General features: G+C 38.7%; 2 protein-coding genes across 32 annotated transcripts in view; one reads left to right on the top strand and one right to left on the bottom strand.

Annotated features, from left to right (window-relative positions):
* Nucleotides 1–14,200, bottom strand: part of CCDC148 (coiled-coil domain containing 148) — a 340,275-nt gene extending 326,075 nt beyond the window's left edge. For 6 of the 7 annotated variants that reach the window (XR_009599333.1, XM_060409905.1, XM_012136609.3 and 3 more), the window contains exon 1: nt 13,866–14,200. The gene's annotated coding sequence lies outside the window, so the exon portion shown is untranslated. The remainder of the gene's footprint in view (nt 1–13,865) is intronic. The other variant, XM_060409909.1, reaches the window with a different exon arrangement.
* A 134-nt stretch (nt 14,201–14,334) lies between these two features.
* Nucleotides 14,335–14,913, top strand: part of PKP4 (plakophilin 4) — a 259,580-nt gene continuing 259,001 nt past the window's right edge. For 17 of the 25 annotated variants that reach the window (XM_060409898.1, XM_060409893.1, XM_060409902.1 and 14 more), the window contains exon 1: nt 14,335–14,664. The gene's annotated coding sequence lies outside the window, so the exon portion shown is untranslated. The remainder of the gene's footprint in view (nt 14,665–14,913) is intronic. The other 8 variants (XM_060409899.1, XM_060409891.1, XM_060409890.1 and 5 more) reach the window with 1 other exon arrangement.

Raw genomic sequence — 14,913 nt, 5'->3', positions numbered from 1 at the left:
ATGAATAAGCACCACCTTAAAAAAACTCATAGGGTTAATTATTGAGGTGGAAAGTATACTTTGTACCAAATTAGAATCTCGTTGTTAGATCTGACTGCTTTTTTCTTATTAAAAGAGCTGTTACACATTAAAAACTTGCTTTGATGGAGAACAGGAAAAAATACCCCATTATCAAAAACAAAGACTTGTTAAAGGTAGTATTGAAAATAAATAATTGGCTTTTGTTCATGAATGGCTAAATGTGTTTTGTGGTTTGAAAGAGCTAAGAACAGATTGCTTCCCTTATATTGTTAGCAAAGAAATGTTTTCATCAATTAACATTCTTTGCTAAGAACAGTTTTTTTTTTTTTCCAGTGCTTTTTCTCAAATAGAGTATTATATAAATAGGCCTGCCCAAAGGACAATTCCTGGGCTTTTTTCTTTGATGTCTTAGAGTATAATAATTATGGCATGCCAGTTCTGAATTATGGCAGAAAACAAAAAAATCACATTTCAAACAGATAATTTACTTGAAGAAAATGTTGCCACAGGTAGTCATTCCTGTTAATTAAATGAAAGGTACATCACCCACAAATCATGGCAGTCTTCCTCTTCATCATGCTTTTGCCTAACAATTACATCCCAGAAGGATGGAAGCAGGGGACAAAGAGTTGTAAAAGAACTATTAGAACACACCATTCTACTCACCCTGCCTCAGTATTACCCTTCCCTCTTCCACCCTGTGCTGAAGTGATTATCGTTTTATGAGGGTCGGGTGCAATAATTGGCAACATTTAAGGAGCAATTTCTCCTAACCAGGCTCTATCCTAGGTGCTTCATCTATTTTGATTCATTTAATCCTCACAATGTGTGTGTTAGTCACTCAGTCATCTCCGACTCTTTGCAACCCCATGGAGTAGCCCTCCAGGCTCCTCTGTCCATGGAATTCTCAAGGCAAGAATATTGGAGTGGGTAGTCATTCCCTTCTCCAGGGGATCTTTCCAACCCAGGGATCAAACCCAGTCTCCCACATTGCAGGCATATTCCTTACTGTCTGAACCACCAGGGATGTCCAGTCATCACAATAATGTTTGGTAACACGGTTGTTCCTGTTTTACAGAGTAGGAACCTAAGGTCAAAGATCATATAGCTGCTGCATGGCAGAGACTAGATGCACACCCAGGCAGTCTGGCTCTAGAGCCCAAGGACCTAACTGCTCAATTCTATTCCCCCTCAGGGAATAGAACTCCTCAGTACAGAGCAGGGGCCCTCTGTCATGTTTTTTTTGTTGTTTTTTTTTGTTGTTGTTGTTGTTGTTGTTTTTAGTAAACAGCTGCTCCCTTGATAAGAGTAAGGTCCTAGAGGGAAAGGAAGGAAGGCAAGATAGAAGTGGGAGCTAAGGAAAGAGATGGATCTCGAATAGGGGAAAATAAAGGAGTCTATTTAAAACAGTTTATGGAAAAATGAAAACAAACAGGGTTGTGGAAATAAACTTAAGGGCTACAGCAAAGTGAGAAAAAATTTTGGTAAATTCCTTTCAAAGAAAACAAGGCCATGATTTAGAATGAGATCATGCAGTATGTCTTTTTATACATGAATTAACATAAGCCTGGAAAAGATTTTAGTCTGACTGATAGATTTTTACAGATCGGTAAACACAGAGCCAGGGAGATTAAATGCTTTATCCAAGACGTAAAGAAGCAGGGAGCGTATGAAGGCTAGACCCCCCAACCAGATCTCCTGACTTTGAGCTCAGCACCCTTCCACCAACAGTATCAAACACAATTGGTCAGCTTTCAAAACACAGAAATGGTGGTCAAGAGGTTTTTACTCAATTTCAAGAATATAAAAAATAATTACAGCGTATACATATTGGAGATTAAATGCAAAAATCCCTAAAGTTATCTTCTCAATAGTCAAATAATATTGCCGGAGAGTAGCACAGATAAAGTAGTTATTTATAAATTCAAGAAAGAAAACTCTTCATATAAACGCAAAATTTGCTCCTAATATTCTTTCCCTATAAACATTTTAAATGGATATTTTTACCTAATATTAAAAAATAGGAGGAAGGATGCAAAAAGAAAAATTGATTAAAAAGTAAAAAGGAAGAGGCCTTCTCTGAGATAAACCCTCAAATGTCAAAGAATCTTGTATTTAAGGTCAACTATAGATACAGTAGCAAATTCATACTAAAAGTTCAGAAGTTTACATATTTTACATTTTTAATTTTGAAAGTTAATAATTAACATTTGTGAGAATGGAGAAGTATATCAAACCTCATTTTCTAGTTGTGAGGCAGAGGCAGTGGAAAATATGTGACATTTCCAAGGTCAAACAGTAGATCATTGAAAACCTGGGATTTTGAAATCAGACTTTCTATTGATCATAAAAATGTATTAATTCTGCAAGGGTGGAATTTTTTTTCATATTTCAAATTCTCTACAGCAATTTCTTTTGCTTTCTTTCTATGTTTCACTTTCACAACATTGGCATGTGTCAAAAGAATAATACTAGTCCTAATATCACTCAAGACTTCACTAACCTCTCTTGATTTGGATCACAATAATGATCAACATCTCTGATGATGTTAGAGACTTAAATGTGATTTATTGCAGACAAATGATCCAAGTGATCTTCAAGACAAAACGTCAAAAATTTAGATTTGAATGTCATCTTTCAACAACTTATTTCTACTATCTGGGGTAGACAGGAAAGGAAAACTAAAAAACCAAACCAAAACAAACCAAAACTGGAAACTAAGGTCTCTAAACATTCTCCGACACATACCTCTATTAATAAGCATTTTTTAGCACATACTTAAAAATTAATGTTATCAATTCTTTAAGTATAATGTAGTAACATTACATAAATTATAAAACATAAATATAGAGATATCCATAAATACAAAAAAAATTTTTAATGTATATAGTGCTGATAATTTTACTAAATTTTAGTGAGAATTATGTGATAGAAAATGCTGTATTACCTTGAAAATCTTGGCTTAATACCTGATCATAGAGGGTTCAAAGTCTAAGGTCAGTTTATTCCCATACTTAGATATAAGGATTATTGTACTTAAATTAGATGGCACAAAGAGATATGGAAGAAGTTCAAAATTAGTTTCCTGTACTCAATTATGATACTCAAATTTCAGTTCATCCATTAACTATACAAAGGTTGTAACTTAGTATTTTTCTAGTCTAGTAATTTTCTGACTTCGCCAATATCAATCAGTTTTCCTAGCAAAGTTTTTTTTTCATTTAACATTTAACATATTGGGTCTAAATCCACTGAAATGCATTTGGAAAATTTTCAATCATGTTAAAAATCATCTGCAAATTTACTAAGTGTTCATAAATGAGAGTTTTAAGACAATGTGCTCATGCTATTTTTAAAATTTTTTATTTGTAATAACAGCTTTATTGATATCTAATTGATACGCCATAAAGATACAGCCATTATAAGTGTACAATGCAATTATTTTTAGTAAATATACAGTTGTGCAACCATCACCATTTAGTTGCAGAACATTTCAGTCACCTGAAAAGCCCTGTCATAATCACTTGCATTCAATGCTCCCATTCCAGCCCAAGATAATCATCGATCTGCTGCTTTCTGTCTCTATTTTCCTTTTTTAGAAGTTTCAAATAGAGAGTATCACAATATATATGATCTTTTGTGGCTGTCTATTTTCCTCTTAGCATAATAAATTGGAGATTTATCTATATTATAACATGAATCAGTAGTTCATTATTTTTATTGTTATGTAGTACTACATTGTGCAGTCCTTTAAAAAATATTTCTTTTTGCCTGTGCTAGGTGTTTGCTGCTGTGCATGGGCTTTCTCTAGTTGTGGGGAGTGGGCTACTCTTGGTTGTGCTGTGGGCTTCTCATCGTGGCAGCTTCTCTTGTTGCCGGGCACAGGCTCTGCAGTGCAGGCTTAGTTGCCCTGAAGCATGTGGAATATTCCAGGACCACGGATTGAACCTATGTCCCCTGCATTGGCAGGCAGATTCTTAACCATGGGCCACCAGGGAAGTTCTATTGCTTAGTATTTTATCTAATCATTATCTGACAGACATTTGAATTATTTCAGATTTTTCCTATTACAAACACTACTATAGTAATTTATGTAAAAAGTCCATTGTTTAGACATTTTATTTTTTTTCTCTTGAGATTTCTAAAGGTAGAATTGCTGGATCATATGGTAAGCTTGTGTTTATATTTTAAAGAAACTGCCAAAGAGTTCTCAAAAGTGGGTACATAATTGCCTGTGCATGCTAAGTCGCTTCAGTCGTGGCCAACTCTTTGTGATCCGGTGGACTGTAGCCCATCAGGCTCCTCTGTCCATGGGATTCTCCATGCAAGAATACTGGAGTGGGTTGCAGTGCCCTCCTCCAGGGGATCTTCCCGACCCAGGGATCAAAACCAGGTCTCCTGCAGCTCCCACATTATAGGTGGTTTCTTTACCGTTGAGCGACCAAGGAAGCCCAAATTGGGTATAGCAACCAGCAACTTATAAGAATTAGTTTTTTCACATCCTTGTCATCACTTAGTATTGTCGATCTTTTGCCTTATACTTATTCTAGTAGTTGTATAGGGCATTGTATTGAAGTCTTAATGTGCATTTCCCTAATGATCAATGATGTTGAGCACTTTTCATTTGATTATTAACCATTTGTATAACTTTTTGGTGAAATATCTAGTCAAATATTTTGTCCATTTTCAAAACTGATTTTGCCTTATTTTGATATTTAAAAGTTTCTTTATATATCCTAATGTAAGTCCTTTGTAAGATTATTCTTTACAAATATTTTTTTCCCAGTCTGTCACTTTTTTCATTTTCTTTGTTCTCTTGAAGAACAAAACTATTTTTTATAAAGTCCAGTTTATCCAAGAAAGTCCAATTTCTTTTTTCTGGATCATGATACAGTGTCATAACTAAGAAATTCTTGCTTAAATCAGGGTCACAGATTTTGTACTATGTCTTCTTATAGAAGTCATAATTTTAGTGTTTACAGAACTAACAATTCTTATACAAGTCATAATTCTAGTTAGCTCAATAATGCATTTTTCTCTCTAAGATATGGAGTGTGAGTTCATTATTTTGCACATAAATGTCCAGTTATCCTAGTAGCATTCTTTGAAAAGACATCCTTTCCCCCACTGAATTATCTTGGCATCTTTGTCAAAAATTAATTCACCACCAATGGAAGGACTTATTTCTATACCTTCTACTCTACTTCATTGATCTAATTAGATGTTATAATTTCTCCTACTTTGTTGTTGTTTGATATTCTTGTTCCTATGTTTGTCCATTTTAAGACTGGCTCATGATTTCTACAAAAAGTTTGCTGGGATTTTAATAGGGATCACCAATGTGATCAAGAAGGAAATGGCAACCCACTCCAATGTTCTTGCCTGGAGAATCCCATGGATGGAGGAGCCTGGCAGGCTACAGTCCATGGGGTTGCAAGATTCGGACACGACTTAGCAACTAAACCAATGTGATCAATAGAGGTCTTATTCTTTTCTGATATTTCTTTCTTTTTTTAAATTGATTAATTTGGGGGGCTACACTGGGTCTTTATTGCTGCACACGGGTTTTCTCTAGTTGAGGCGGGCAAGGGCTACTCTCTTAGTCATGATGCACAGGCTTTTCACTGCGGTTGCTCCTCTTGTTGAAGAGTATGGGTTTCATGGTGTGTGGGCTTCAGCAGTTGTGGCACACAGGCTTATTTGCCCTGTGGTATGGGGAATCTTCCTGGACCAGGGATTGAACTGTGCTCCCTGAACTGGCAGGCAAATTCCTAACCACTGGGCCACCAGGGAAGCCCTAAAATTTATTTCTAAGTGTTATATTTTTTTTCATGTTATCATAAATGGAATAATTTTCCTAAGTTCATTTGCAAATTGCTAGTTCTTAGGGCTTCCCTGGAGGCTCAGATATTAATGATCTGCCTTCAGTGTAGGAAACCTGGTTTTGATCCCTGGGTCGGGAAGATCCTCTGGAGAAGGAAATGGCTACCTACTCCAATATGCTCGCCTGGAGAATTCCATGGACAGAGAAGCTTAGCGGGCCTCAGTTCATGGTGTCGCAGAGTCAGACACAACTGAAAACTAACACTTTCATGTCGCTTTTCACTTTTTTAGCACATAAAAATTCAACTGGTATTTGTGTACTTGTCATATCTTGTGACCTTGCTAATTTATCTATCACTTCTAGTATTGGGTTTTTGTGGGGGTTTTTTTGGTATATTTGTTAGGATTTTCATGCATAGAATCATGCCATCTGTGAATAAAGACAGCTTTAATTTTTCCAATTCATATGCTTTTATATTTCTTTCATTTCTACAATGACTAAAACCTCCAATGAAGTGTTGAATGGAAGACATAAGAGTGGACATCATTTTATTCTCAGTCTTAGGGGGAAATCATTCAAATATGATGCTACCTGTAGACTTCTCATAAATGGACTTTATCATATTGAAGAAGTTTCCTTCTTCACAAATGGGTTTTTTTTTTATCATTTTCATCATGAATGGGTATTGAATCTTGTCTGTTGCTCTTTCTCCATCTACTTTCATCTTCATTTTTTTCATATTTTAAAAATCTATTAAACTCTAAAAAAATATGCCAGTTCTTGACTTCCAGCTTGTACCAAGATGATGCTAGCAGGTCCTGTTGACTTACTCCCTCAGAGTTCAACCTCAGAGATGTGTTGAAGTTATAACCAACCGTGATGACAGTTAACTGATTTACCATATAAAGGAATCAGTGACCCAGAGATGGAAAGGGCTGGCTGCCACGGTCAGAGAACAGGATAGGGAGACAGTTCTTGCTCTTATTTTCTCTTCCTCTAGTGTTCTGGTCAGCTTACTGCCACCTCTATGAAGCAGATAGAGAACGCTGTAGTTAAGAAAAATAATGAGGTCATATTTGCCCAAAATTTATTTTAGGAGAACTTCCTAAACAGAATTTTAATGTGGTGATCATCTGATGTTCCAGAGTTAGCACTGAATCAAGAACTGTTTTTCAAATGGAAATTATTGACTTGCCAGGCGTCCTGCATCTGACAGCCTTCTTTAGCTTTGGACCTCACTTAAAAGTGGTAGCCATACAGATTTTGTCAGTATTAGCATATTTCTAATATCGGTTCATTTATGAGGACTGCCACCTTCATTTTTGACGGTTTTGCTAAAGAAAACTTGATTGACAGGATTTTTTCTTTCAGTACCTTGAATGTGTCTTTCCACCTCCCTCCAGTTTCCTTTATTTCTGATAAGTTAGCTGTTAATTTTATTATGGTTCCCTTGTACATGATGAGTTGTTATTCTATCTTTGCTTCAAAACTTTCTCATCTTTGTCTTCCAGCAGTCTATGATGTAGCTAGTGTGGTCTCCTTATGCTTACTCTACTCCAGGATTTACTGTGTTCCTTGGATCTGTAGATTAAAATTTTTATGAAATTAGGGAAGTTTTAGGCCATTGGTTCTTTTTTTTTTAGACAGTTGCTTCTTTACATTTTTTATATATCCTTCTATCCTTCCTTTCCTTCTGTTATTCACAGCTGTCCTGCCAATTTGAGGCTCAGTTCATTTTTTCTCAATATTTTAAAATTTGTTTTTCAGATTGGATAGTTTGTCAAGAATCTCCATTTAGTTCCTTTTTTATAATCTTTATTTCTCTATTCAGAGTCCCCATTTATTAAGTCATTTTTCCTGTAAGTTTTAAAATATATTTATAGTAGACACTTGGATTAGCTGTCTGCTAAATTCAACAATATGTTCACTCAGCCTGTCTATTGGCTACTTATTTTCCTGAATTTGGATACTTTTCTGGTTTTTTTAGCTGTCTCATAATTTTTTGTTGAAAACTAGGTATTTTATGGATGTCCCCAGTGGTCCAGTGGTTGAGTCTGCACTTCCATTGTAGGGGGTACAGGTTTGATCCCTGTTGAGGAAACTAAGATCCCACATGCTGCAGGGCACTGTCAAAAAAAAAAAGAAAGAAAAAAGGGAAAGAAAGAAACTCTGTGCGGAAAACAGTATGCTAGTCTATATAGCGTATTATATAGGTATTTTGGAGAAGGCAGTGGCACCCCACTCTAGTACTCTTGCCTGGAAAAATCCCGTGGACAGAAGAGCCTGGTGGGCTGCAGTCCATGGGGTCGCTAAGAGTTGGACACGACTGAGAGACTTCACTTTCACTTTTCACTTTCATGCACTGGAGAAGGAAATGGCAACCCACTCCAGTGTTCTTGCCTGGAGAATCCCAGGGACAGGGGAGCCTGGTGGGCTGCCTTCTATGGGGTCGCACAGAGTCGGACAGGACTGAAGCGACTTAGCAGCAGCATCAGCAGCATCAGCAGCATATAGGTATTTTATGTAAAACACTGTAACAGTTTTGGATGGAGTCTGGTTTTCCTTCTGAGATATTTTATTACAACAATAATTACTGAATCTTAAACTTCAAAATCTGTTTCCCTTGAGTTGTAGGGCTACTAATATCTCAGATAAATTCTTCTGCTTCAATTTTTTTTTAGTCTAGTTCCTAAAACATTAGCACAAATGTCTCTAAAAATAGTATAACTGTATTTTCTTCCTACACCAATGGGATGGTAAAATGACTCTACCCTGAAATAGGAATCATATTGCTTATCTTCTCAAAGTTCTTCTCTTACTCCCAACTTCAAAGGAGGAAAACTGAGAGTTGAGGAATATAAGGCTTTGTGGGGAGTAGGGAGGAATTGATGCCACACCAAGGAAAGCTCTTTTACCCAAATTTAGTTGGTAATGTTTGGATCTAGACAGATTATTTGTTTTCTATTCTTTACTCTTCAGAAAATTTTAGACTGCTCTCTTCAAGTCCAATATGATGGTCATAATATATGTTTTGTTTTGTTGTAAATATTTGCATAATATTTTAGTGAAACCTTTTGTTTTTAAGAAACAAAGACTCATTAAAGGCAAAACAGGAAAAGGATGGGTTGGGGTGATTTTAAGTAGCAAATATCTTAAAGTGATATCTGCACTCCCATGTTTACTGCAGCATTATTCTCAATAGCCTAGATATGGAAACATCTTAAATGTTCATCAAACAGATGAATGGATTTAAACAAGATGTATATATACACAATATATTCAACCATGAGAAAGGAGGATAGCCTGCCACTTGCAAAAACATGGATGGACCTTGAGCACATTATATTATGTAAGGTAAGTTGGAGAAAGATAAGTATTATATATTACTTAATTTGGGATCTTAAAAAGTCAAACTTCTAAAAATCAGAGAAAAATGATTTACCAGGGGATAGAGAGTGGAGCAATATGATTGATGTTTAAGGCTACAAACTTGCAATAATTGGCAAATTAGCAATGGAGATCTAATATACTATATAATGAATATAGACAATAATAGTTTATTGTATAATTATGTAATGTGATAAATATTGCTACAATAGCAATCATATTATAATGTATGTGTATAAAAGTAATACATTATATACCTTAAATTAACACAATGTTATATGTCAAATATACTTAATTTTTAAAAATCTCATGGGTCAATAAAAAATGAAGTATATATTCTGCCTTCCTGGGGAGAATAAGAACCCAGAAAACATCAGGATGAAGGCAGCTATTCTCTCTGGCTCACTTGTTTTCTGAATCCCAAATTTCTAGGGAAAAAAATATGAGTGGTACTATTATAGTTTATGGGTCAATAGTCAGCTGATGCGGAGAAGGCGATGGCACCCCACTCCAGTGCTCTTGCCTGGAAAATCCCATGGACGGAGGAGCCTGGTAGGCTGCAGTCCATGGTGTCGCGAAGAGTCGGACGCGACTGAGCGACTTCCCTTTCACTTTTCACTTTCATGCTTTGGAGAAGGAAACGGCAACCCACTCCAGTGTTCTTGCCTGGAGAGTCCCAGGGATGGGGGAGCCTGGTGGGCTGCCGTCTATGGGGTCACACAGAGTCGGACACGACTGAAGTGACTTAGCAGCAGCAGCAGCAGTCAGCTGATGGATTGGCTACATCTGTGTCAGGCCCCCAGCAGGGCTGGTTCCATGGTTAGATGCAAGGTCATGAGACATACAGGACTGCTTACTTCAAGGATTATGCATATATGTACTTGGAATCATGTCAATTACACTTTCCAGATGTTTAATGACTTTCTGATTTTATGAAGTTGTTAAATTTGCATGATTCTATGGTGTTTCAAAAGACAGAGCAACCTGGATGCTTCAGATGGAAAAAATGTAGACAATCCTTATTTAAACTGTTTGACAAACTTGACTTTCAACTGCTTTCTCCAACATACAGATTTTATAGCCTTAGCTCTGGATATGATAAGTTCATGCCAAAAGACATGCAGCCAGTTCTGTTCACATTGGTCCCGTCCCTCACAGAGGAGTAGAGATAGGTCATGGTAGAGATGAGATCTGAGGTCTTTCTCTCTTAGGAGGATACATGGCAGAAACCTCGACTCTGCTCTGCCATACATTACCTCACTTTTCCACAGTGAACCTCTAGTCCCATCTTTTTCTAATTACCGCCCAACATTACTGATTCCAATTTTTCATTGTTGGAAGCCAAATTCTTCCAAAGGCTAAAAGAAGGATTCATGACTGTTGGCATTTTTCTAGTGTGGGAGACACTTTAGTAGTCCGAGGCACTGCAGAGGCTATCATCATGACCACGACATGCATCCGATTTTCTAGGAGAAAAGGCTCACACACTATATATCTGCACCTTGGGGTAGAAAGTGTTAGTGCCTCAATAAAACACCAAAGCAGAAATAATCCTCTTTGGAGGTGGCTGCTATCATCAGGACACTTTGAGAAAAGGCTCTACAGGTAACTATTTGGCTGGGTTGCTAAAGGCAGAGGGATGATTTGCATATTCAGAGAATGTGCTAGAGGTGGAACACAGCCAATTCTGCAATCCTGAGAGGAATTGTTATTTAGCTCTAGCATCCTCTCCCAGGACAAGTTTATTCCACTGCACTCTTTCCCTCCTTTGCCACCTGCCTCTTTTTAACATTCTTTTTAAAACAAACACCACCCTCATCCCCTAACCAGCACTCTTTGTGAAATTTTTATCTTCACTTTTCCCACCTTCTCCCTCGGCATCTAAGAATGAGGAAAGAGTGTTCCTGCTTCTCTCTTTCCCTTGCTGCCTTTGCTGTTCTTTGTCAGGAATTCACTGCTAGACATTATAGGCTAATATTAAAATAACTTTAGAAAGTTACAAAGTTTTCATAACCATGAAAGGTTCAGGCTGACTTCTTTCTGAAATGGTAATTTAAAAGTTTCTTTGGATTTCTGCTGTTTACTTTTGTACTTGAGCATGCTCCACTGTCAGGGGAAGCAGAGGCCCCATTTCCTACCTCAATTTCCCAGCAGTTAGAGCCACCAAGGTGGTGGGGGTAGTAGGTGAAATGCTTCCTTTTCTCAAATAAATAATTTGCATTTCTATGTATCCAAAAGGGTGGGAGACAATGGTTTCTATCCTGCACTGGAAATCTGGATTGAGGCATTGCAATTTGCAAGTAAAAGGCACATTTATAAAGGAAAACTTTGTTGGCAAAAAGAGTTAGGGTTTTGAGGGCAAAGAGCACAATCTTCAGAATTATTTCAGTTGTACTCAAGGGCAGAAAATTGACAGTGGAAAAAATAGAAGCCACGAGAAATTCCCTTCAAATCATTTCTTAGTGATTTAGCCAATAGAAGGATAGAGGGGAGGTGGTATTACTGAAGGTCACATATTTGTAAGATATAGGATAAAATTTTTGGAGGAGAGGATGTAACACATGATCTAAGAGAGTGAGTATAATCAATGGAGGAAATGTCTGGGGTGGGAGGATGGCCAATGTTTAAGAGCACAAGTGAAGTGTGAGCTCAGAACAGAAGGCTGGCACCCTTCTCAGCCAGGACTGAAAGAAGTGATGAAGTGTGAAAACTGAGACTGAGGTTTAGGAAAGTTGAGAAACCTCATGGTGGATGCCTCAGTCAAGTAGGAGACAAGATCATTTGCAGAACTGGAAGAAGACCAAGTACAGTGGAGGCTGAGTAGAGCAGAAATAGGACAGTTTTGGGAGAAGTGCCCTGAATAATGTCTTTGCATCAGTATCCTAGATAATCACCCTCCTGATGAGGAAAGGAATTTAGAGAATCAGTGAAGATCCAGCCAAGACTGGATAGCATAAACTTTTAGTGGAACAAAGTAATTTCTTTATCCAACAGTGCTTGGTTGTGCAGGAGCAAGTTTAAAAGAAATCTTTCACTGGAGCATAAAAATGACTAATAATAATTTGAATGACAACATTTTAAGGGACATTATTCATGGTGGATTTTAGTAACATTTTAATCATTACAAACATGAAATACACAGTATCAAAATACTCAGCAAACATGTGATCTGAGAAATATGCAAAAAAGAAAAGACTATAAGAGTAAAAAATAAATTAGTTCTTGTTTCTTTCCTTTTATATTAGCCTAAGGGAAGGAAAAAGGAAATATCAATGTTTTCTTTCCATTTGACATATCTTCTATTGATCATTACAAAATTTTTAAAAAGTCATTGGTATTTTGCTAGTACATTAAAACTGAGTTTTTATTTATAAAAATTTGCACTTTACTTTTTCTATTCTCTTATAAACAAACACCACAAAGAAAACAAAAGGCAGAAATTGAAAGCATGATGAGCTAATTTCCATGATGGCAAGGAATGAGACAGCACTCCAAAGTCCCTGCTGGTTTCTTTCCAATTCTATAAATATTTAGGGGGGAGCACTCATATGTTTAGCTGATTTGTTTCACAGTCCAATCCTGCATAGGATTATGGACAAAGTTCAAATTTTACTACAAACTGCGGAAGACACTTTCTAATTAAGGTACCACTGAACAATTCTTGTTTATTTTTGTAATTTTTAATTATGGCAAGATAACAAACAGTAGCATATTATCCAACTTAAAATTCAGGACAGTAGAAAGACATATGTGGCTTGCACACACATTAATCTGTTGCTCTTAACAAAATATTTGTAATTTCCAAAATTCTATCAGTTTTTTCATACAATATGGTCCCTTCAAATTGAAGGGCAGTAGCCTAAACATAGTCTTCTTAATTAAAAAAATAGTGTAAAAATGGCAAAATCAACAAAAAGAAGGAACATAAGAATATCAGTGACTATATCACAAAACAATATAATGCTTAAAAGCCCAGTATGTTCACAAAGTTCTATTTTAATAGCTAGTATCTAGATATGAAAATTACTTACAAAAAGCAATCTGTATTTACGAACTAGCAAAGTGACTTTAAATGAAAGCAAAGCACTTGTAATTAAAGCTCAAGATTTTCTATGTGACTCCATGTCTCAGTTTATTTATCAAATTTAGAGGCAAACTTGAAAATAGGCAGAAAACAAAATCTACCAAGTGTAATCTATTTCCTTTACTCCCTTGTGAAATCATCAGAAGACATGAAGGATCAATTGCCTGTGTCTTGCCCCACCTTGTAAACTCTTAGGGGAAAGAGCATGCACCTGTCAAGCTTATAGTGCAGAATGCACACACAGATGGGCGTTTAATAAATATCCTTCAGTGGAGAGATTAGAGGTTTTCTTTGGGAAGCAGGGAACACATCTCATGCACTGACTAGATGACATCCATCATACAACACGTCAGCCTGTTTCCTCATAAAAATATCATCCAAAGGAAATCTTTGAATGATGTTTAGTCTCCTTTTAAGTCTTTAGACCCAAAATTTTGATGCAAGATCCACCCCAGGGAAGGGGGAGTGGTTGGGAAGAACAAGTAGATTTGATGTGGGTCAGTGACGTCAGGAAGAAGCAATGATTTAAGGGATGGGGTGCAAACTCACCTGGAGAAGCAGAAGGTGCACACGTGTCAAAGGCCAAAGGGCAGAGGCCGAGGGACTCCCTAATCGCAGAAAAAGTGAAATGCCCACTCCCAGGTTCTCAAGGATTCCTCTAGGGGCTCAGCTGTCCCTGCCTTTGACGCGACGGACTAACCCTTCCATGCACAACTGGGTTTGACAGGGAGACAAAGCGAAAGCTGTCCCAATTTCAATCAGCACTCAGGAATCCCTCGGTAGCTCTTTCCTCCACCCCCTCCCGCACCCAAAGCCAGAGACACCTTCATCCTCACTCCCCACCTTCTCCAGGCCCTCTCGCTCTTAACAGCATCGGTCTCTATGGCGACCTGAAACCTCAGTTCCCATTGGTCAGTTCAATATGAGGGCCGGTCCAATGGGAAGAGCCAGCCTTCTCCTTCCGACCAATGGGGTAGGCAGGGAGCAGGTCCGGAGACGGCGGCGTGCTGACGTTCCCGGGAGCCTGGTGCTGGCTGGGCAGGCGGGCTGAGTGCTGGGCGGGCGGCGGCGGCCTCTGGGCAGTAGAGGGGGCTCCGGGGCTGAGTCCGCGTCGACGCCGGCCGCGGAGGCGGCACCATGGGCAAGGGGTAGCGGGGCAAGTTGGCCACCGCCGCCGCCAGGGGTGGTGGGAGAGCCGCTTCGGGGTAGGGGGCGGGTGGGGGAGGGAGGGGCGGGCAGCCGCTCGGCCGCGGCACTTTTTTAATTTTTTCGAGTGCCGCAGCGGCGACCCCACCGCGCCGATGTTCCTGATCCCCGGAGCGACGGCGGCTGCTGCCTAACCTGGAAAGTAAGTGTGCGGGCTTGCGGGAAGGCGCGGAGACTCCGGCTCACAAGACCCCCGGCCCTCGCCCCCTCGGGCCGGAGATGGGACTTGCCTGCGAGGGGCGCGGGGAGGGACGGGGACGGGCGCCTCCCTCCCGTTACTCCGTCCTCACCGCCTCGCGGCCGCCTCGGCTTTCCTGCCCCGCCTCGTGTTCCTGCCCGCACTCGCCTGCCTGCTCCCCTCCCCCCGGTAGGCGCACAAGTTTCACCCTCC

Source organism: Ovis aries, chromosome 2 (assembly GCF_016772045.2).
Source record: "Ovis aries strain OAR_USU_Benz2616 breed Rambouillet chromosome 2, ARS-UI_Ramb_v3.0, whole genome shotgun sequence".
Lineage (NCBI taxonomy): Eukaryota > Metazoa > Chordata > Mammalia > Artiodactyla > Bovidae > Ovis > Ovis aries.
Note: the sequence above shows the minus strand (reverse complement) of the source record. Positions and strands in the feature narration are given on the sequence as shown.